The sequence below is a fragment of the Bombyx mori genome, chromosome 2, assembly GCF_030269925.1.
Source record: "Bombyx mori chromosome 2, ASM3026992v2".
Lineage (NCBI taxonomy): Eukaryota > Metazoa > Arthropoda > Insecta > Lepidoptera > Bombycidae > Bombyx > Bombyx mori.
Window position 1 is genome coordinate 7,305,146 of NC_085108.1, and position 24,506 is coordinate 7,329,651.

The 24,506-nt window shown below is 38.0% G+C and overlaps 1 long non-coding RNA gene across 1 annotated transcript in view; it reads right to left on the reverse strand.

The window, feature by feature from the left end:
- The window catches only part of LOC134200611 (uncharacterized), a 41,558-nt gene extending 18,696 nt beyond the window's left edge, over positions 1 to 22,862 (reverse strand). The window contains exon 1 of the long non-coding RNA XR_009975599.1: positions 22,617 to 22,862. This is a non-coding gene — a long non-coding RNA (uncharacterized LOC134200611). The remainder of the gene's footprint in view (positions 1 to 22,616) is intronic.
- Between the last annotated feature and the right edge of the window lie 1,644 nt (positions 22,863 to 24,506).

The following is a 24,506-nucleotide window of genomic DNA, read 5'->3' on the forward strand; positions in this document are numbered from 1 at the left end:
AATTTTCCACACTTATAGAGAATATAGAGAAGAAGTGCACAATGTTAATATTTTTTTTAAATAATGCATAAAAGATACATTAAATCAATAAAGAAAACAATACACACACTACATACCATGTATTTGACGCACACACGCATGCACACTATTTATTGTCAAACTTTTGTTCTTGACGTCTGTTGTCAAATTGAGATTAATTATTGTTTGTCTTTGTTAATATTTTTTATAGTGTGGCCTTGGCGAAATTTGTGATTATAGAAGTATAAAATACAATCATAATAGTGTACAAACTTACAATTCCAATTAATTATAGTCGTATTTCGACTACTGCGGGACCTCTAGTATAATTAAATCAACTTCCTTACTGTTCCCCCGTTTGATTGTAAAAAGCAACGACAAAGCGGGACTGATATCGCGAACACGGCCATTTTTAATTAACAAAAAAAAAACTCTTATTTCAAAAATGGAACGCGCCATTCTCCTGTTTGTGCGTCGAATACATTTTTCATGGCATTTTAAGATTTTATATTTGTCTTTGTAGTGAAAGTTAAATTTTGATGATATATTTTTTGTATATTCTTTATTGCATAACCAGCGGCCCGCCCCGGCTTCGCTTGAGAAGTAGCGCACGTGATGTAAGGAATTTTAAGTAATTTTTTTAAACATCGAGTTACATTATTGGAGTTTCAGTAAGGATCCCTATTTTTTTTTATTTTTTTTTTATTGCCTAGATGGATGGACGAGCTCACAGCCCACCTGATGTTAAGTGGTTACTGGAACCCATAGACATCTACAACGTAAATGGGCCACCCACCTTGAGATAGGTGGTGGTAGGACCTCTTGTGAGTCCGCACGGGTAGGTACCACCGCCCCGCCTATTTCTGCCGTGAAGCAGTAATGCGTTTCGGTTTGAAGGGTGAGGCAGCCGTTGTGACTATACTGAGACCTTAGAACTATATCTCAAGGTGTGTGGCGCATTTACGTTGTAGATGTCTATGGGCTCCAGTAACCACTTAACATCAGGTGGGCTGTGAGCTCGTCCACACATCTAAGCAATAAAAAAAAAATATATATATATATAAGTTCTAAGGTCTCAGTATAGTTACAACGGCTACCCCGCCCTTCGAACCGAAACGCATTACTGCTTCACGGCGGAAATAGGCGGGGTGGTGGTACCTACCCGTGTGGAAATTTTTGAAAATATAATAAATATAGCCTATGCCACCCGGGGATAGCGTAGCTTTCCAACACTGAAAGATTTTTTTAAATCGGTTCAGTAGTTTCGGAGCCCATTCAATACAAACAAACAAACAAATCTTTCCTCTTTATAATATTATATTACTACATACATATTTGCATAATATATTGATGAGAGATGCGTCTTGCTGTTCCTTCATCGTGAAGTCATTAATGATCTTTGGTCAACCATTTTAGAGCTAAGCTTATTTTCACATATTTTCAACAATTTGCTAAAGAATTTTTGAAAAAGTGTACCTTATAAAAAGATTAGGTTTTTTTAAGTTTATTTATAAATGTTAATAACTTTTTAAAACGTTACACGTGTGCGCGGTAAGACATGTCCGTACCTACCTAATACTTATAATCAAACTGCGCAATAGTCGGTATTCCGACGCTCCGCACTTTATTCGCATCAGTAGAGTCGATCTATCGATGGTTCGCGCTGAACTAATCCCAAAATCAAACTGTGCATTAGTCAGGAATCCGACGCTCAGCACTTTATTCGCATCAGTAGAGTCGATCTATCGATGGTTCGCGCTGAACTAATCCCAAAATCAAACTGTGCATTAGTCAGGAATCCGACGCTCAGCACTTTATTCGCATCAGTAGAGTCGATCTATCGATGGTTCACGCGGAACTAATCCACAATCAAACTGTGCATTAGTCGGTAATCTGACACTCCGCACTTTATACGCATCAATAGAGGGTCGATTTATCGACGGTTCCCGCTCAAAGGATTAATTACGAATTTTATTAGAAAAATTTGTACCTGCCTGTGGAATCTTAACACCGGTGCAATCGCATCGCTCAATAAGAGTCCACCCCCTTATCCTTTAGACCACGACGATTATACACTAACACTTCTTCTTCTTTTTCTCCACCTTATCGCACTAGGCGGGGTCGGCACAGCTAATTTTTCTCTTCCATTCTCTTCTATCAGCCGTCATCTCAACACTCACTCCTCTCTCTCTCATATCATCATTCACACGCTCCATCCATGTCTTCTTCGGTCGACCTCTTCCCCCTCTACCTTGCACAATACACTATCGCGTAATAATCACTTCTAATTTATTATTAAGTCTTAATCCGGTTGGTTCACGTTATTATGACTTTTAGCACTCGTCCACATAACGCCGGTTGGACCGAGAGCACATCCGTCTGACGATTTAAACAAATAAAAGAATAGTACACACTATTAACATCAGATTTAGACGTGATTTATGAAAAATATTACGAAACAGAATGATGAAAAAAAAAATTTAGGCGCTCAACACATTATAAAGCTTCTGTCAAGTTGAATGTACGGTAAGTACATACTCATCTATAATCTATATATTAATACGTGAAGCAAAAACTTTGTATCCCTTTTTACGAAAATTGCGCGGACGGACGAGTATGAAATTTTCCACACTTATAGAGAATATAGAGAAGAAGTGCACAATGCTAATATTTTTTTTTAAATAATGCATAAAAGATACATTAAATCAATAAAGAAAACATTACACACACTACATACCATGTATTTGACGCACACACGCATGCATACTATTTATTATCAAACTTTTGTTCTTGACGTCTGTTGTCAAGACATTAAATATTTTGTCTTTATTAATATTTTTTATAGTGTAGTCTTGGCGAAATTTGTGATTATAGAAGTATACAATAGAATCATAATAATGTACAAACTTACAATTCCAATTAATTATAGTCGAATTTCGACTACTGCGGGACCTCTAGTAATTATTAATGCAGTTTATAAATCGACTTTAGTATGCTTTATACGAGGCTATAATATTAAAACACTGTACCGGCTTGTGGTACATAAGGGAGTTTCTTGTGGTAATAAAACTCCAGCACTTGATATTATTCTTATATATTTCAATGGAGATGTACAGCGTGCTTGAAGAGCGGGTAGTGAATGAACGAATGATGGTGAAATACGTTATTAAACTGTGATGCTTAGCGCCTTAGAAGGCTAGCATCTTTGACATTGCCCTAAAATAACTGAAGGCACTGGCCTGAACAAACACTAATGTGTTGTTTTAATTTACTGGTAATAATGGTTTAATTATACTGGTGGTAGGACCTCTTGTGAGTCCGCACGGGTAGGTACCACCACCCTGCCTATTTCTGCCGTGAAGCAGTAATGCGTTTCGGTTTGAAGGGTGGGGCAGCCGTTGTAACTATAATTGAGACCTTAGAACTTATATCTCAAGGTGGGTGGCGCATTTACGTTGTAGATGTCTATGGGCTCCAGTAACCACTTAACACCAGGTGGGCTGTGAGCTCGTCCACTCATCTAAGCAATAAAAAAAAAATTAACAATATATTACATATAGTGTATATTAATCTAAGCAATGTCGTTTTTAAAATTAACTAAAAATAATTTAATACTATAACGTGTGCACTCAGCATTATATAATTTTAATTCGAAAATCGAATTTGTTTAAATCGTAATCCGTATTCAGATTTATTTTTTGAATGTGGAACGTCAACGGACGTCCGAACGTTCAATTTGCGGGCAGGATGTAGCCAATAGCGCTAGTTGCTAGTTCCCGCCGTCCGCGTTGTAGGTGCGCGCCGGTCGTGTGACTGTACGTACCCTCTCGCGTACTACAAACAACACACGATCTACAATCATGACTTTTTTTTTATATTTGAATTTTGCGCGATCATTCCGAGGAAATAATATTAAATGTAGACATGAAGTTTTATTTTTTTTTAAACGTTCTATTATCATGACTTTTGCGTATTTGAATTTGACGCCATTGTTCGACGTATTAAATATTGTGTAAATATTAAGTTCTTTTTTTTTGGGTGAATTATAAACTTATAGCACACATGCTTGGCAACAATTTCAGGTCAATGTGTACTTTTTTTGTACTAGGTACCCGTATTTACTAATATATATTTTATTTTTTTTATGAAAAGACCAATAAGTACGTGCTCTTAATACCGAATTTATAGCCACGATTCTAATTTCCAAACATGTTGCTAGATATCGTTGCGTATTACTGTCAGGAAGATTCGAATGCTTATCCACACGTGCTTATAAAATACATTGCCTTTTGTTAAGCTATAGCATTGAAAATATAGAATATCATGTATGACAAGAAGACATGGATGCTTCACGAAGCTTATTCTACATATACATAAATCCTTTTGCACTAAAGAAAAGAAAAAAAATATATATATAAGCCCACCCCGTCACATGACCAATCAGCGTCACTCCCGCCGAAACGCGTTCCATTTTCAAATTATATCCAACATGGCCGCGTAACGAGCTGGACAAACAGCAATTGACCCCAATTCGGTGCAAATGGAACGCGGAACAATCGTCAAAGCAAGTCCTTATTATTGTTACAAACGTCGAGATGAGTGTGTGTCATATGTAAAATACTTAGCTTTTTTTTATATGAGTGAGGTATTACTGGTGGCCCGGAGGCCTGTCCAGTTTCACCAGGACAGGTGGGCGAGCAAAGGCTCAGCCAGGAGGGGCGGGATTTGCTATCAACTGCCCGAGCGCCTCCGAAGGAGACCTATTAACTCCAAGGGCAGCTAGCTGCTTCGTGAATGAATCTAAGGTCCTTGAGCTTACTGATGGTAGGAGCTCTTGTGAGTCCGCACAGGTAGGTACCACCACCCCGCCTATTTCTGCCGTGGAGCAGTAATGCGTTTCGGTTTGAAGGGTAGAATAGCCGTTGTAACTATACTGATGCCTTAGAACTTATATCTCAAGGTGTGTGACGCATTTACGTTGTAGATGTCTATGGGCTCCAGTAACCACTTAACACCAGGTGGGCTGTGAGCTCGTCTACCCATCTAAGCAATAAAAAAAAAAGATCCGGCGAGAAACTCAGTGGGCTATTAGCATTATGCACTCCTACTTATAACTCCTCCGTCCGCGCCATTTTCGTAAAAAGGGGTACAAAGTTTTTACTTCACGTATTAATATATAGATGCTAACTAGGCCGCATTATTACCGCAAATCAGTTACACTTTCACAAATATGTCTCAGAATGGAGTGTAATTCCCACGAGTTGATGTCCACGGACTCCTATTTAGTTGAATAACATCGTTTTCTAGATTCAATTGGCAATGTAACAAAGAGTACGTATGTATGTGGCGGTTTGACTATACCGCAAAATTCTTGGTTTCCATGATTGATTGTGATATCTAAAGTGTGAGACTGTGAGCTGTGCTCAATCGTAATAAAGACATATTCGATTTTCCGTTTAATTAGCAATACTATATTCTTTAAATGCTCACGAGTGCTCACTAACGACTGCCTACTTATGTAATTGATATAGATGGAGAAAACAAAAAAATTATATCTAAGTATACCTATATATAAAAATTAATTGCTGTTCGTTAGTCTCGCTAAAACTCGAGAACGGCTGGACCGATTTGGCTAATTTTAGGCTTGAATTATTTGTGGAAGTCCAGAGAAGGTTTAAAAGGTGGTTAAAGGACTATGAAAATGATCGGAATTAAATAAAAATCCCCCGTCGGACGGATTCCTTTTGTTTGTTTTAAGTTTTATTTTAATACAAAAGTTTAGGTCTTTTATTTATCGATTGAGGCACTACGAAGTCTTCCGGGTATGATATAAAAACACAAAAATTAAAACAATTCCTGATAATGGCGAGACCGTTAAAGATTAGAAGTCGTTTCCGATCCAATCTGTTGACGGCGGGAGGACGTTACGTCACGAACAGAATCTTAGATTGTTGCAACCAATTTGCCCGATAAGAATTTCGATCCTTCTGTTGTCGAAAGGTTTGCTCGTTTATCTGTTCTCAACACAAACGTATTGTTACATAGATAACAGATTGATCGGTGGTAGGAGAGGGTTGTCGATGAGGGAGTGAGCGTGGAGCCATGGCAGGCGAAGTCATGACCACAACGTGTCGATCCACTAAACCATCCTAATTTGACATTAAGACCACTAGGCAGTATGACTCGTATCCTGTTGGCACAAAAAAAAAAGTCATCGTATATACTATGGCAATTTGACATTAAGACTCTTAAGGGTGAACTTAGTGATACCAATGCATTTAAGTGTGTCTCTTCTTCCCGCCCGCCGCCACTTAACTTTTTACTAAAAGATCCAACATCCTATAAACCTATTTATAATTACATAAAAAATACAATTCAAACAATTTAAATGACAAAATTTAGTGAAGTGTAGTGACCCCAAAGTAATGAACATTTTCCAAATAAGATATGACCTAAAGGTCTCTGTCACCAGGAAAAAAAAAAAAGGACTTAATGGACTTTTTGGTGGGAACGCGAGGAGTGAAGTTGTGCGATTTGTTTTATTTTGTCTATTTAGTGTTTCTTCGGGTTTAAATGTGTAATAACGGTGGTTTAACAACTGTGAAAGCGCACAAACGGGGGAAAATGAAACAAAGCCGCTGGACGTAACTTATCGGGATCCTCTAAAAAGTCCACTAAAAAAAATTTCAGCAAATAACTACCATTTTACTGAGATTATATTTCATCCCATATCATCTCATTTCATTTAATTTCATCCCAATTGATTAATGTCTCAAATTAATCATCTTCATTTCATTTCATTTCACTCCATATTATCATTTTTCATAAAAATATAAATATAAATTTAAATAAGACACGACTTAAAGGTCTTGGTTACCAGGTCATAAAATCCCTTAAAAAAAAAAGACCACTAGGCAGTTTGACTCGTATCCTGTTGGCACAAAAAAAAAAGTCATCGTCTATACTATGGTCGAAACGAAATCCAATATTGACTGTGTAAACTGTAAAGGAAGTGTACAGCGATAAACGATAGGAAGGACTGACCCCGGCAACGCGATAACGAATAAGCATTTATTTATATTTGAAAAAAGAATCAAACGCCATGTTTGTTAATTTTATTTTTCATGTCGGCCATTTTTTTTTAATTTCGTTCCAACGTGCATTTGTTTTGACTGTACCGAAAGGAAATACTATATGAGCATAGTAATAGTTAGTTAAATTTTGTGAATTCAATGTATAATGGATGATAAAAATAAAATGAAAATCTAGTTTAATACGAAAAGGCAATAATTTGAAAAGAGAATACACGGAACACGTGCACAAAAACATAAATTTGAATTGTAACGAATACATAAACCGTCAAAGAATCCTTCGCTGTTACTATGTACTTATATAAAACCGCTTAAAGATTTCGATAAGATTATTTGTGTACATATAAAAAAAAGTTAATGTTCGAATTTTTTAATTCTTATTTTAAGTTTTTAAATTGGGACATAGGTAGTCCCAAGTATAGTCGTTCTCCGTCATCTCGTAGTGAGGCCCGTTTATTTCTACGAATTGAATACAACAGGCACACTGTATTATCCGACGAGCATCGTTCCATATTCGAAATTTGAAATTTAAATCGCGATCTACTGGAATCGGAATCAATTCTATTTGTACCCTATAATAAGGTTTAAAATCGTAAGTAAATCGTTGAGCGAACGTCCTCAGTTTTGATATATTCTTTTTTTTTTTAAGAATTCAAAGAAGTTTTTGAATTTTTAAATTCAATGGATCCGGCGTCCCAGTTTATATTTAGTTCGGCGTTGAATTATTTATAATTGTTTACTTAAAATGCAACCTATTTGGATAATTCAAAGGTTTTTTTTTTCTTCTCGCCCACGTGACAAGAGTGTCTATCTTAACAGCGATGCTCTGAATGCAATTATGATAAGCAAATCTACGTTTTTTCTCAACGCAATTGATCCCATCCAGGGTCCTATTATGTAAAGATATGTTTTCTTTGAATAACCATCAAAGTATTGTTTAAAGCCAAAATAAACCGAGCTTGAGGATGTTTGAAAGTCGTATTATACAAAATATCTATCCTATATTCATTATTATTCATAGCTTAGAAACTAAAGTGGTACATCAGTAGCAATCTTGTGAAAATTATCTATTTATTAAAGAATAAATCATAGATGACGTGGAGTGCGAATAGACGAACTTCAGCTTTGTTTCAGCTACACCCCTCTCTTTCGTACACGGCTTCTGTCGCTTCGTGAGACAGAGATGGCGCTATACACAGAGACGCCACAAGTTCTGCAATCCCGAAGGGAAATAAATACCAATCGTTGTTAGCTAAGCTATATTAGTTAACCTTTTGTAGGTTTATTGAACTGTGGTTTAAAAAAAACTTCCATACGAACGCAGACTTTTGAGACATGATTTCAAATTCTAGAATGATTTAAAATGGCGGCGATGCAACCATTCAATGTGGTTCGAAGGACCAACAGCAATCTCGTACATTCGTAGTGATATTTTCACAGAACATTTATACATAGGGCGTAATCGGAGCCCGTCTATTTCTTTTAGGCAGCATTGACTTCAGCTTTGAAGGTGAACCGTAAAATGTTATATTCGACCTCAAGTCTCAAGCTGTGAGACGGCATTCGCATTATGATGTCTACGGGCCCCTACTAGACAAAAAAGAAACAACACGCCCTCATTATTAATTCCATTACCCAATTACTACAGCAAACCTTTATAACACATTCCCGTTACCATGAGGACAAACAAACAGAAAATCGTTTTTCCTTATTTAACGCACAAGCTATTCAAAGTGGTATGTGAGTAGTTTGATATTATTATTGTATATGACATCAAAAGCGGTGGGTCTGTTCACTGGTAGTACGTCTTTTGAGTCCGCACGGGTAGGTATCACGACCCTGCCAATTTCTGCCGTGAAGCAGTAATGCGTTTCGGTTTGAAGGGTGGAGCAGCCGTTCTAACTATATTTGAGACCTTAGAACTTATCTCGAGATGGGTGGCGGCATTTACGTTGTAGATGTCTATGGGCTCCAGTAACCACTTAACATCACGTGGGCCGCGAGCTCGTCCACCCACCGAAGCAGTAAAAAATATAGATATTCTATGTGGGTGTAGTTTTGGGATATTTATTTATTTATTTATCTATTTTGATCAACATTGTCCCTATACAAAATAGTTGACATAAAAATCGAAGAAAATCATACTTTTTCTCTCAGATCATAACGGCTGTTTGGTCCTGACTCGCGTTCTTATGTTATTCTTATGTTTCCGAGACTAAAAGCCAAATCCCCAGAGCCTTTGAAATTATTAGATGAAATATTACGTTAACTAATTAATTTTGAACGGATTGAGAAATTACGCAATAACAGCTGTTGCCATTTTATGACGTTATTAAAACGGTCAAATTTATGATAAGCTGTGTACTGCCATGTCTGAATTGTATTTACGACATTTCAGCTCTTAGAGCCCTTTGCCTCGACACGAACTAGAGGAATGTGAAAAAATATTTCTGTGAAAATAATGTTTTAGGCAGTTTCTGTTCGATTCCTTTGCGTGTTTTTTTTTTAAAAACAAAATAGGTATGTACAAAAAAATTTACTTAAATATTTTATAAGGCGTTTTCAATTTGAAACCCTTTACGAATAAATACCTCTCAACAACAATTGTACGCACACTAATACGTACTTTATTTCCAAAGCTTAAGCAACAAAATTGCATACTCCCTATATTATATATTTTCAAGGCACAATTTACTGCATGCATACTTAAAAAGATCAGCAGCAAATCGCTTTATGCATTTATTTTTTCAAATACATTCCCCTTTTAATATTCAATAACAGTTCTTATTACTACGCGATAGAGACGCTAATTATTTGTAGCGCCAACGCAGATGTGTCTTAGCAGCTGCACTTCCGAAGAATCAAATTCTTTGTTCGAAAAACAAACAATTGATCTAATATATTTATAGGAATTTGTACTTTATTGTTATAGCGTTACGCTTTTATACTTAACGAACTATACAAATTATACGAAGTATAAAAGGTCATAAGTGCCTATTGTTAGAGGCTACCTTATTTGTTAGAAGCGTGCGATGATTTTTGTAGATATCCTGCACTGAGGATTTAGAAGCACATTTTATTAGTTGTTGTCATATTATTACAAGGAAATTTAACCGACTTCAAAAAAGGAGGAGGTTCTCAATTCGACTGTATGTTTTTTGAAGTGAAACTTCTTTAGGCGCATGAGGGTAAAATTTTTACAGAACGTCACGCAGGTATGCAACGGAAGTGACATCAAACTACGATTGAAATTAAGTACTTGTCAAATGTCAGTAGTAGTAGTAGTAGTTATATTTTTCCAACTGGAAAGGCAAACGTATCATACCACACAGCCTAATATTTTATAATTTTTTTGTGAAAAATGTTAATAGGAATTGAAATGAAATGAAAAGAATTTGGAACATTAATCAAATAGATGAAATTAAATTAGCCAATTCAATTGGCAAAATATTAGTCATTTACAATTTGGAAATCTAAACATAATGTGACTGTCAACACTGAGGTTTGAGATTGACATTTGACAGACTTTTGGCGGGAATTAACTTCCTTTTTCCCTTCCTCTAAGTCTCGGAAATCTAAAGTTTTAGATTTGTATAAATATAAGCAAGACTTATAAATTAGTTCGCCAAAAAAGTTTCACTTCTGACATGTGTACTTTGTACGCACGGTTTTTTTTTATGTTTGTTACCTCATAACTTTTGACTGGATGAATCGATTTTGATGATTCTTTTTTTATTAGAAAGCTGACGCTTCCCGTGTGCTCCCATTTCAATTTAGTTCAGTTCTGATAATGGTATCCATGAGATAACCATATAAGTCTTAAATTCGCATTAAGTACGTGCGCGACAAATATATGAATAACTCAATAACTCAATATCACGCCAACCGATTTCGATGATTATTGTTTTTAGTGTATATTAATTAGTTTTGGATTTTTTTTTCTATTTGAAGTCGGTTTTTGTTAAAGCATGTCTATTTACAATTATCTTTATTTATTCAGTATTCCCGCGTAAAATAACGGACAGTTAGCAGAGTTATAAAAAGCGGAAAAATTACGTAGCCATTGAGAAATTAAAAAACATCAGTGTGCGTCGACTGTCATTTTTTATGAAATAACAATCAGATATGAGTTTTATAATTGTTTTTTTTTTTATCATGTAATATTTATTACGTATTCGACGATAGATAACACAATACGCTGTATCTATGTGTATGTACCCTGCCTATTTCCGCCGTGAAGCAGTAATACGTTTCGGTTTTAAGGGCGGGGCAGCCGTTGTAACTATACTTGAGACCTTAGAACTTATATCTCAAGGTGGGTGGCGCATTTACGTTGTGGATGTCTATGGGCTCCAGTAATCACTTAGCACCAGGTGAGCTGTGAGATCGTCCACCCATGTAGGCAATAAAAAAATAAAATAAAAAATTGTATTACATTGCAGGCGGCTGACGCCCACCTGTTTCAAAGGAAAGCTTCACGGACGTGACCCCAAATGTCATTGAAATAAGGAATATTGTCGATTAACCCCTGACAGCAGACTACAGTGTCAGCAACTAAATACTTAAACACCGAAGTATCGCACTAGCTTCACTCGACGGGCAGTTAAAAACCGTGCAACTTAACCCATGCATCAGTCCGCTGACTTTCTCGCCGGATGTTCTCAGCGGGTCGCGATTCCGATCCGGTAGTAGATTTATTCGCGAAGCAGCTGCCCTTGAGTTGTTAGGTCTCCTTCGGAGGCGTTCGGGCAGCTGTTAGCTAATCCCACCCCTCCTGGCTGAGCCTTTGTTCGCCCACATGTCTTGGTGAAACTATAAAGGCGTCCGGGCCTCTGACCGCGACGGGGTAACGCAAAGCCATCGTCGCCCGATGTCTTGTCGGATCCCCGGATTCACTATTGGTGCTTTTAGCCCTCTCAAGCACCGGTCAACCGGCAAGAGTTCGACGGGCAAATTAACCCATTGACACAGCCTACCGAGTTCCTCGCCGGATCTTCTCAGTGGATCGCGATTCCGATCCGGTGGTAGATTCTGCGAAGCACTGCTCTTGCTAAGGGCTAGTGTTAGCAAATTCTCTCAGGTTGAGCCGGGCGTAGCTGCAATAGCCTCTTAGGCTACCAGCGTATAAGTAGGGAAAAAATCCTTTAATCATAAAGAAAAAAAAAAAACAAAAACTAGAGTCGTTTTAGCGTCTCTGTCTACGCCGCGTCTGGGTTCAAAAACCGTCGGCTCTGACACGACGGTTCCCTATCAATCCTTATCAGTGCCGTTTATCAACGTGCGAAGGTCACGCGCGACTTATCAGCTACAAACGCTGCTCTCGTATTAATATTATTTCTATATTTATTAAAAAAAAAATGCAAACTGTTGCATGTTTACTGGTGGTAGGACCTCTTGGGAGTCCACACGGGTAGGTACCACCACCCCGCCTATTTCCGCCGTGAAGCAGTAATGCGTTTCGGTTCGAAGGGTGGGGTAGCCGTTGTAACTATACTGAGACCTTAGAACTTATATCTCGAGGTGGGTGGCGCATTTACGTTGTAGATGTCTATGGGTTCCAGTAACCACTTAACATCAGGTGGGCTGTGAGCTCGTCCACCCATCTAAGCAATAAATAAAAAAATGTTCCACACTACAGCTTCGAGTTTGGGCATATACCGGGTACAGATAGAACGGGCCTTGTGCTCGAATTTAACGAGGCTCTGTGTGCTTAGTGCGAGTATTTTAACGTTCTCGACAGCGTAAAAGTTAACTCAAATTTGTATGCAGTTGGAACAGCGCCCCTAGCGGCAAACGCAGGCAAACGAGTTAACTTTAACGCTATCGAGAACGTTAAAAAACTCGCACTAAGCACACTGATAAACATAAATAGTATGTCTTTTTATTTGGTTGTTAGTAGTCCATAGACATCAGAACGCTTGACACGAAGTTTCTATCATCGTTGCTTGGTTATGCCAGCTTCTAGGGATTCATACCACCAACTACCATTACTACTACGTCACCAATCATTTTGAGAATTGGAATATTTTTATGGCGATATTGTATAAAGAGTCAATCGACACGGGTAAATACCACCACATTGCGACTCAAAACTCACGTCGCAAAGGCTCTACGGGCTCCAGTTACCACTTAAAACCGAATGGACCGCAAGCTTGTTCACTCATCTAAGCAATAAGCATTCAAATCAAAATTATAATGTATGTTGAGTATTAATTAGTTTCTGGGTGCATAGAGAACTTTACCATATTGCATTTTACTTAATATATCTATATATTAATACGTGAACCAAAAACTTTGTATCCCTTTTTACGAAAATTGCGCGTACGGAGGTGTATGAAATTTTCCACACTTATAGAGAATATAGAGAAGAAGTGCACAATGCTAATAATTTTTTTAAATAATGCATAAAAGATACATTAAATCAATAAAGAAAACATTACACACACTACATACCATGTATTTGACGCACACACGCATGCATACTATTTATTGTCAAACTTTTGTTCTTGACGTCTGTTGTCAAATTGAGAATAGATTAAACATTGTTTGTCTTTATAAATATTTTTTTATAGTGTAACCTTGGAGAAATTTGTGATTATAGAAGTATAAAATACAATCACAATAGTGTACAAACTTACAATTCCAATTAATTATAGTCGAATTTCGACTACTGCGGGACCTCTAGTATAAATAGATGTATGTATTATATTTTAACGTTGATATCACTATAGGTTCTTTCTTACATGTAACATCAAAGTTAGTGAGTGGATTTTGGGAGTGACTGCTCCAAAAACCTAGTTCATTGAACGTGGTACATACAAGTACGTGGTCTAAGACAAAAGAGTTAGCGATTACGCGAAAATGCTTCGAAATATATAATCGACGGAAGAAAGCGGAATTGTCGTAACTTGAAAAGCCCAATTTTGTACTAGAGCCATATGCGTAATATAATAAGGTACAAAGTTATTTAGTCCAAAATACAAGTTACGACATTTCCACTCTCTCCCGCCATATGTTTGGTAGTATACATATTGCCGATTTCAAATCAATGATGTTTTAGCTTTAAAATAATGTAAACTCTGCAACAAAAATCCAATCTGGCTCCGCTTGCTTATAAAAATGACAGACCAACATAACTACATCATTACCTAACCCTTAGACAGTACCCACTGAGTTTGCCGCCTGATTTTCTCAGTGGGTCGCGATTCCGATTCGGTTGTAGATTTTTTTTTTATTGCCTAGATGTGTGGACGAGCTCACAGCCCACCTGGTGTTAAGTGGTTACTGGAACCCATAGACATCTACAACGTAAATGCGCCACACACCTTGAGATATAAGTTTAGATTCAGCGGAGCACTGCTCTTGCTAGGGCTGGTGCTAGCAAATTCTTTCAGGTTGAGCCCGTGAGCTCACCTAGTCGTCCGGGCGTGGCTGGAATAGCTCTTTTTTTTTCCTACCTAAGCTGATAGCCTTGAGAGGCTATTTTAGCGTAACTTTAACTAGTAGATGAGCTCACGGGGCTCAAACCTAACGACGTTGCTAACACGAACCCTAGCAAGAGCCGTGCTTCGCAGAATCTACCACCGGATCGGAAACGCGACCCACTGAGAAGATCCGGCGAGAAACTCAGTGGGCTGTGTCTAAGGGTTAATTTACTACTTACTTACTTAAGAACGGTGACCGGTGCTTGAGGTACCTAAAAGCACCGTTAGTGGATCGGGAGGATCCTAAATGACGTGAGAATAGCTCCTTAGGCTGCTAACGAATGGGTAGGGAAAAAAGCAAGATAAAGGAAACACAGACTATTTTGATTTTAACAACTTCTTTAAGCTTCCAACTTGGACCACGAATGGGCGCGGCTTGTAAATATCAAAAAGCTATTACTTAGACCACTTACCCTCAATCAGGGTTATTGTTATTAAATTAATGTTACAAGTACTTTTATTGGCGTATTCTAATGGCTCGTAGAATGAATAGATCAGCAATTTCATTCTCGTTAAGGTTATTTCTGGTGGTAGGACCTCATGTGGGTCCGCACGGGTAGGTACCATCACCCCGCCTATTTCTGCCGTGAAGCAGTAATGCGTTTCGGCTTGAAGGGTAGGGCAGCCGTAACTATACTGAGACCTTAGAACTTATATCTCAAGGTGGGTGACGCATTTACGTTGTAAATGTCTATGGGCTCCAGTAACCAACTAACACCATGTGGGCTGTGAGCTCGTCCACCCATCTAAGTGAGTGAACCCGATGAAGATTTGAAAACATTTCGGCCGTTGATAAAAGATATACACTGCCTACCAAAAATATTTTTTATCAAATCTACACTATTTTTTGCCCTGGCATGTACATATCTAGACAGGCCAGTACCCCGGTTTCATTCGTGCAATCCAAAGGCGATATTACCAACGTTTGGGAGTTTGGTCAGAAAAATTCAATGATGTCAAGGCATGATCGACGCTTTCGGGGGGTGCGTCTGCGTAAAATACAACTTAACAACAATGGTCCCGGATGTAGTTTTACATCTGCCGGGATCCTAGTTGACGACAAAACGCGTATGTTAGTGTGACTATGATTTGGGTTCAAGGATTTCGGACAAAAAAAAAATTTTTATTTTATTTTTTGCTTATAGCGGTGGTACGGCGTCTTGTAAGTTAGGTTCTAAGTATCAATTTTAACAGTACAACGGCTGCCCTGCCCTTCAAACCGAAACGCATTACTGCTTCACGGCACAAAGAGTCGAGATGGTGGTGCCTAGCTGTGGGGGTGGTAGCCAGTGATGAAAATTTATCGTTAATATTAAAAATAAATTTCACCGGATTTTAATATTAAACGGATTGAGCTATGATGGCTGGTTTTTTTTGGCCAACGTTGGCGTCAAATTATAAACCGTGTGAGCTATGTTGGCTTATACTACCAATGTTTGCTACCGAAGTATCTCCCGACCTATCAATAACCTAACCTCAGTTATTAAAGAGTTTGTTAGGAATAAAAATTAATGATACAATTCTTATAATACGTAATTTAACTGATCTATTGCTATCACGAGGTTAAGTATGGTCATAGTATGGTCATAAATAAATTAGTATGGAAGATTTTTCACTTTTTTCTTTATACTTACGTTTTTGTGGCTATTTTTTTTTTTCGCGGTGCGTAATAAAGAATGCTCAAGTTTACTCTCAACTTAAAAGTGCAATGCGAATTTCCTGTCCAGTTTTGGTTATAATAGCGATTTGTGAAATAGGTTAACTAATAAATTTATATGCATGATACTCTTCAGAGTTTTGACCGTTCAGACTTCCCGCCGGTTAGTCATCCTCTTAAATAAATAAATAAATATTTACTAACAATCACGCCACGTTAACTGGTCCCGTGATAAATTCGTATAGAACTTGTGTTACAGGTACCAGATAACGGAAATAAATGTAAGATTTTTATTATACACATACATATATTTAATATATATCCATAACCCTGGAAAAGACATTTTTATATTTATCATACAAATATCCTCCCTTGGCGGGGATTCGAACCCGCGACCCCCTTGTGTAGTGACCATGTCACTTACCACTACACCAGACGGCCGTTAAAGCAGTTCTCATGCATTTCGGTTTAAGGGTTATCCGTCATAACAATTGAGATCAAAACAATGTAATCAAATTTAAGGGATGCTATTTATTCTGTCCGTATCCAATTATATTCCTCTGCCGCGGGCTAATCGACCCGAATAGTGGCGAAATAATATTAATTTGGCATCAAACCCACAACTGACGTCACAGTTAAGTCTTAAATTGCGTCGAGTCAGAGACAGTGGCAACAGTCTTCTGAAAATCATATCGAGCAAGATCGAGGGACTGCTGATTAGTAGCCATTGCAGCAGGCACTTGGAAGGAAAAAAAAATGTAATTATATAAAATGTAATGATATGAAATGTATGTAATGATATTACGTGTTAATTTTTTTAAGTTACTAACATAGATTATAAGTAATCTGTATATATATAAAATGAATTGCTGTTCGTTAGTTTCGCTAAAACTCGAAAACGGCTGGACCGATTTGGCTAATTTTGGTCTTGAATTATTCGTGGAAGTCCAGAGAACGTTTAAAACGGTTAGATAAATATGAAAATGCTCGGAATTAAATAAAAATAACAATTTTGTTATGTGTCCCCCGTCAGACGGTTTCTTTTTGTTTGTTTTGAGTTTATTTTATACAAAAGTCTTTTATTTATCGATTGAGCCACTACGAAGTCTGCCGGGTCAGCTAGTCTTAAATAAAAATTGTCAAAATTTTGTTGCTATGCATTGCCAATGGGACGGTTCGTTAAAAGTTTTTTTTTTATAAACCCTGACACGTTTAGACGACAAATCTTGGTCACCGCACAAACGTGGCCATACAAAAATAAACCCGCCCGAACATCTGCCCCGCACGTGTTCCTAAACCATGGGAACACATCACAATGGCCCCAATTCTATGGGGTCTTGTGTGGCTCGCGAATTTTCAGAGCAGATGTGTTCAAAATCGATTTCTACACAATGAATCTTAAAACCGTTCTCGCTTCGGATCGAGGCGAACGCAATTTGGTCCTACGGTCGCTGCTATCTGTCCCAAACTCTTAAAAGCGGGATGTAGGACTTTAAAAAATACACAACTACCCTCCCAAGTTACGATAAACTTTCCCAAAATCATTTTTTTTTATTTTTTATTGCTAAGATGGGTGGACGAGCGACGACGACAGCCCACCTGGTGTCAAGTGGTTACTGGAGCCCATAGACATCTATAACGTAAATGCGCTACCCACCTTGAGGTATAAGTTCTAAGATCTCGGTATAGTTACAACGGCTGCCCCATTCTTCAAACCGAAACGCATTACTGCTTCACGGCAGAAACAGGCAGGGCGGTGGTACCCACCCGCGCGGACTCATAAGAGGTCCTACCACCAGTAAAAAATGTCCGCGCAGCCCGAGATAACGTAATGATTCCAAAGATAACTCTGTCCGCACATCAAAATCTTTTCAGGGATTAAAATTTATGTAGTAACAATGAAATACACAACATTATACCCCTTTTTTGGGCGATAGTGTAAAAGCTGTCACGTTTCCCTATTTATTACGAGCTTTCTAAAAGCATGTACGATCATTAAGCTTTCCAGCAGTCTGCAAGGTTTAATACATTCACAAAATGCCTTCCGGCGTGCGTCAGAATTATGTCGGCGACAGTATGCGTCCGTAATAGTGGCTGACCGTTGTCAACGCCTTATAACAATCACTGTGGCGAATTAGTATTACCATCAGTTATTTAACACGAGCTACTCGCGCGTTTGAGACCGTACAGTGAAGCTAATTGTGGATCTGCTTAAAAAAAAAGAGGTATACCAAATAAAATCATTGGTATAATCCAGGCCTTATACAGAGGTAGTACATGACCAAGTTCTGGGAGCCCGTATTGAGATGACAGCTGGTGTTGCGGACCGTGGAGAGCGAGATGAGGACTGCCGGCATGACCTGGTGGTGGTGGTGGTGGTGATATCAAGGAGCAAGCGCATGACAGGGTCAAGTGGAGAGAACTTGTGACGCCCCTATGTACCAGCGGGGTATTCTAGAATTTTTTTAATGCTTAAATGAGTGGACGAGCTCACAGCTGGTGTTAAGTGGTTATTGGAGCCCATAGACATCTATAACATAAATGCGCCACCGACCCTCAGATATAAGTTTTAAGGTCTCAGTATATGTAGTTACAACGGCTGCCCCTCCCTTCAAACCTAAACGCATTACTGCTTCACGGCAGAAATGGGCAGGGCGGTGGGACCTACCCGTACGGACTCACAAGAGATCCTACCACCAGTAAAAACAACAACCAAAACAACAGCAACTTGCGCTAATAAATCATAGGTACCGGTTTGAAATTGCGCAAAATTTCACGATCAAGCCAATGAATGATTTATTCGCGGCCGCGTTCCGAAGCTGCTAGTCCTGAAGAAACTATGTGGTACTAGCGCCAAGATTAAACAATGCAGCATTCAGAACAAACTATCGCCAACACGACAGTGTCGAATTAACACAGAGAGCCATTTCTGAGAAACAACGACTCATACTTATTATGAAATTCAGCAACTTTTTCAACTAGAGTAATTGGATGCGACTCAAAACAGAACCACCTAGGTAGACTTATTATGCTTAAAATGCGTTTTTGTGACGATTTCTTAGTATGGTGGACTGTGGGTGCGGGGAACGGAAAATTACTACCTACCCTACATTTAACTCGATTGCAGCGACATTTTTTTTTTGGTACGTCATGATAACGAATAGTTTTAACTAAATCTAATACCGGAATTCGTAAGGATGGATATTTCGATTACTTCTTGCGTGAAAGACCATTGTGTAAAAGTGCTATGACATATCATAAACGGTAGGCAGCGGCTTGGCTCTGCCCCTGGACGGTAACCACTCACCATCAGGCCGTATGCTCGTCCGCCTATAGGGTAATATGAAAAAAAATAATAAGCGGGAGTGAGCGAAGAAATGGTACATGAGAGAGGAGTGTGGAAAGAGACGGAACACTTCAATCTACATCTATACTAATATATAAATCTACAGTGGTTTTCACGGATGTTCCGTTATAACTACTGAATCATGCATCCGACTGACTTGAAACTTGGTATCCATGTAGAAAATACATGTACTTAATGTATAGGCTAATGTTTATATGAGTGTTGGACTCCCTACACCAGTTGCGGGGGCGTTAATGATGAGAATCTTTGTGGGGGTGAGAAATAATAATGTTAATTTTAAATGCCCAGCGAAGCGGACGGGTACAGCTAGTTACTTCTACGACCATTCTTGGATCTGGTATTTGGTGATCTGTTGACGATGTTAGCTTACTAAAAAAATTCAACTCGTTATCTCGTGTTTGGTGTGCTACACGAGCCTTTTTAATAACGGCTACGTTGGAAGATATGTCAGCTGTCACTGTCCATGGCATAGACATGCGAAGACGTCCAGCCAATCCTATTACAGGACGTGCCATAAAAATCAAACTCGAAAAGTAAATGTATGTCTGATAGTTATAGGTTTTTAAGTTACCAACATAGATTATAAGTAATTCTTAATAACAAAATGTTATGTTTTTTTTTAAATCTGAAATAATTAAAAATAATAATAAGTACTTTTACTGATTTCCATAATTGACTGTGATTTATTACCACATCAATCCATCTATCTATATCGAAAGCAAAGCAGCCATGAGTTACGCTTAAAAGAAACTTTTCACTGGTGGTAGGACCTCTTGGGAGTCCGCACGGGTAGGTACCACCACCCCGCCTGTTTTCGCCGTGAAGCAGTAATGCGTTTCAGTTCGAAGGGTGGGGTAGCCGTTGTAACTATACTGAGACCTTAGAACTTATATCTTGAAGTGGGTGGCGCATTTACGTTGTAGATGTCTATGGGCTCCAGTAACCACTTAACATCAGGTGGGCTGTGAGCTCGTCCATCTATCTAAGAAATAAATAAAAAAATTACAGTCTTTGAATTTATTTGAAGAGCGCAAGCATGTCATGACCCCCACGGTCTCAGCTGAGCGTTTAACGGCACGTGTATAATAATAATAAAATTTAAAAATCTCTTTAGAACGTGCCTAATCGCGAATCGCCGACCACGTGATTCCGTGAGCAAGCGTACTGCCGATGTGTCATGGCGATAGAGTATTATTCCGAGAATCGTTTCAATTATTATCCGATCTCATATTTTTTTCCGCCCACCCAAGGTGAAGTGATTACTCATGAGCCCATAGACATCTACAACGTAAATGCCGTCACTCACCTTGAGACATGAACTTTAAAGGGTCACATGGCGTAGCACAGGCCTTCACAGGGCATGGTGGGTTCTCCGAGTACTTGGCCAGGTTCAAGTGCAAGGAGAGCCCAGCATGCATCTGTGACCCTTACGTCGACGAGTCAGTGGCCCACGTGCTTCTGGAGTGTCCAGTCTTTGGCTCAGCACGATTCGACTTGGAGGTCGAACTGGGCCAAAGACTCGATGCGCGAGAACTCCCCAATTTAATGAAAAAAACCTGTGCGAGGAACTTGTTCCTAAAATATGCTATAAAAATTATAAAGGAGGTTAATAAAAGAAATAGAACATAAGAAATTTTTATAACGTAAAATATTTTAACATATTATTACTGTTGTAAATGAGTCGTCTATTATCAAAGGTGGCAATCTGTGCATTTGGACTAAAAAATGTTATTGATATGTCAATACAGATTGATTTGAATATAATCGTCTCCTTCAAAGAATACGGTTCAAAACCTGCATTAAATAAAGGTTAATAGTTAACCTGTTATTTATCTAAGATGTCGTTCCGAAGAGTTTTGTGACTGCCAATGGAATACAAAGTCAATAATTCGTTTTTCTGATTTACCAATATTGTTCAAAAGTCAGATTGCCGCCTTTGATAATAGACGACTCAAATAACCTAGTTTAAGTAAATAGGATTAAGTGTACATGTACTAGGTTTAAGGTAGAATAAGGAAATGTAAATAATTATAGAAATAAAGAGTCCCAACAGCCCTACTCCCCCTCCCCTCCTTTTAGTAACAGTGTGCCGTGCCGTTACAGTGTGCCAAGACCTTCTAAATCTCAGTTTTAACAGTACAACGGCTGCCCCGCCCTTCAAACCGAAACGCATTACTGCATCACGGCAAAAATAGACGTAGTGGCGGTAGGTACCTACCCGCGCGTACTCAAATCCTACAACCAGTAAATAAGTTGAAGCCTTAAGTTACCGTGAATCGTCGTGTATACGCCCAGAACGCAAATACCAAACTCCAATACCCTCCATCATTAGTATTTGATACAGGAGTAGTGGAATGTTGCGAGGGGGGTAGTCCGAGATCTCAAACCTACATCTTCTGATCACTGTCCAATGTTTAGTTATTTAATAAGTGGCGTAATAGTATATGTATCTTTTAGCGTAATTCTTCATTTAACGGCAAACTAGATTACAAAAAAAAAAAAACATGTCGAGAAGAAAACTTTGAGAGCGTCATTCGTGTCGCGATTGTCACAATTTTCAAACAAAGCGCACGAACAAATTTTAATGAGAGTTAATTGATAAAATATTCCGAGATATTATGCTGTAAGCTATACCTATTTGCATTGTAAACCTTGTACCAAACATTGAATACTGTTTATCAAATTTATCTTTGGTTGTAAGACGAATAAAGTTATTAAACGCAGGTATCTATAAAATTATTGGTTTTTGGGTTTTACTGGTCAAACTGTAATGGCGGTTAGCATAAAATAGGTAAAGAATCAAGACTATATAACCTATGTAGTGTAGTAACAAACACAAAAACCACGTGTTCTGAAATCAATTTCAATTCGAATCACCTACCTACCTATTTGGAATGATAAACGCGTTAATTGAAATTAACCACAAAACATAACGATTGACCGTAACATTAACAAGATCCATTAGCGAAATTAAAAAAAAAACAAAAAAAAAAACTTACTGTTTTCCCTCCAAATTGCGTTTCGAGCCGGAATCACGTTCACACAATATTTTCACCTGAAACACCGTTTTTACAACAACGGCTCCTCCCTTTTATCCTTGACACGGCGTTCTATTTTAGATTTTACATTTTTTTTCAATTTTGCAAACGCGACAGTCACTACTTCCCCTCACAGAGAACAGATTCAGACTGACAGAAATGACAGCACAGCACAGCAGCACACTCAATGAATGACTATCAAAAATAGTTTTGAAGGGGAAATAAAACGAGTTTGCATTTCAAGCGCTTTCATCGCTCTGGTGCTTGGAATTGAATTTTCGCTGTGATTTTTATTACATTTTCGTTGTGCCGGTCGCAGCAGCGTAGTGGAGGAGAATTATGGAAATTGTTATATTAGTTTGAGTATAAAGGTATTTGAAAAGGAGAATTTACGTTATTTTAGATATTTTATATGTGAAGTTTATTCTTTTTCAACAATTTTTAGTCATTTTTAAGTCAAAAACTAGAATTTTGTTATTTTAATATGTGCATTTTTATCTAATACTTTATGTTATGTAATGTTAGTGGATTTGTATTTAATAACTATGCTTTATATTTCATTTGGTTTCTGTAATTGTAATAGGGCTATATAACCGAAAACATGATTTTACTCTTTTATATTTATAGTTATTTTAAAGCGCATTAAGCGCTGCCCGGTGGCTCATGCTTACAAAATAATGGTCGAGCCGTAAATTGACCAATGGGGGAACACTCGCGGAATCGAATTCAGAATTGAAGCGTATGACATGCTGGTAGGCGATGCATCTCAAAGTTTATTCAAGTCTTTTTCAATCTTAAGTCAATTTTTTATTTCAATTTATACTAATATATAAATCTACAGTGGTTTTTACGGATGTTCCATTATAACTACTGAAACATGCATCCGATTGACTTGAAACTTGGTATCCACGTAGAAAATACACGTACTTAATGAATAATTTATATGAGTGTTGGACTCCCTAATAATAATGACAATAAATAATAATGTTAATTTAAAATGCGCAAGGAAGCGGGCGTGTACGGCTAGTTTAATTTAAATATAAAATTGGTACTGTTTTATAGTAGCTTGTATGTTCCTCATTTAACACTAACGTTCACCGATCCACTTTAAATCAAACCTAGAAACTGCCAACCTTGAAACAACTATGAGCACTCGCGAACCTTATTTATGTTGTTTGTCGGCGTTACTTAGCGGAAATTGCTAGCGGGCATTGAGTCGCTGAGGTGGAAACACTATTCTGCTTAATTTTGCGTAGAATAATGTAATGTAATACGTAATATAATGCGATTTGTGTTCATAGAGCGCGTTTCAATATGAAGTTTATTTAGTAAGTAATTGTTTTTTTTTCTACAACAGTAACCCATATCACCGAGTTTCGGTTGGTTGGAGTTCTCCAAAATAGCAAACGTCTCAGGTGCGTAACGCTGACACGTGACAGCTCTCTTTGGGCGAAATTAATTTATAATGTCAACCACACGTCTCCTAACATTTCGTGGAACGCAAGCGAATTCCAAACAAGAGCTTCCAAGCAAAGTATTTTCAAAGATTACAAGATGAAATTTTACAAAACTCTCTTTGTTTCAATGAAAAGACGGAAATATCTCGAATATTCTCCGCACGGTGTTCTCTTGACGTTTGTTAAAACAGGCTTTTGATGTTCGTACTCTCCAAAAGGATAACGAAACAAATCAAACTGAGATTGAGCTTTTAGTTACGTGATTATAAAGGGGCTCGTGGACTATATGCAGTAACAATGCGAGCACACTATCGAGACGTTAAATTGAAGATTTAATTTTGTGAAATGTAGCTGTCCTGCTTTTCAAACCGGCAGGCATGACTGCTACTCCACA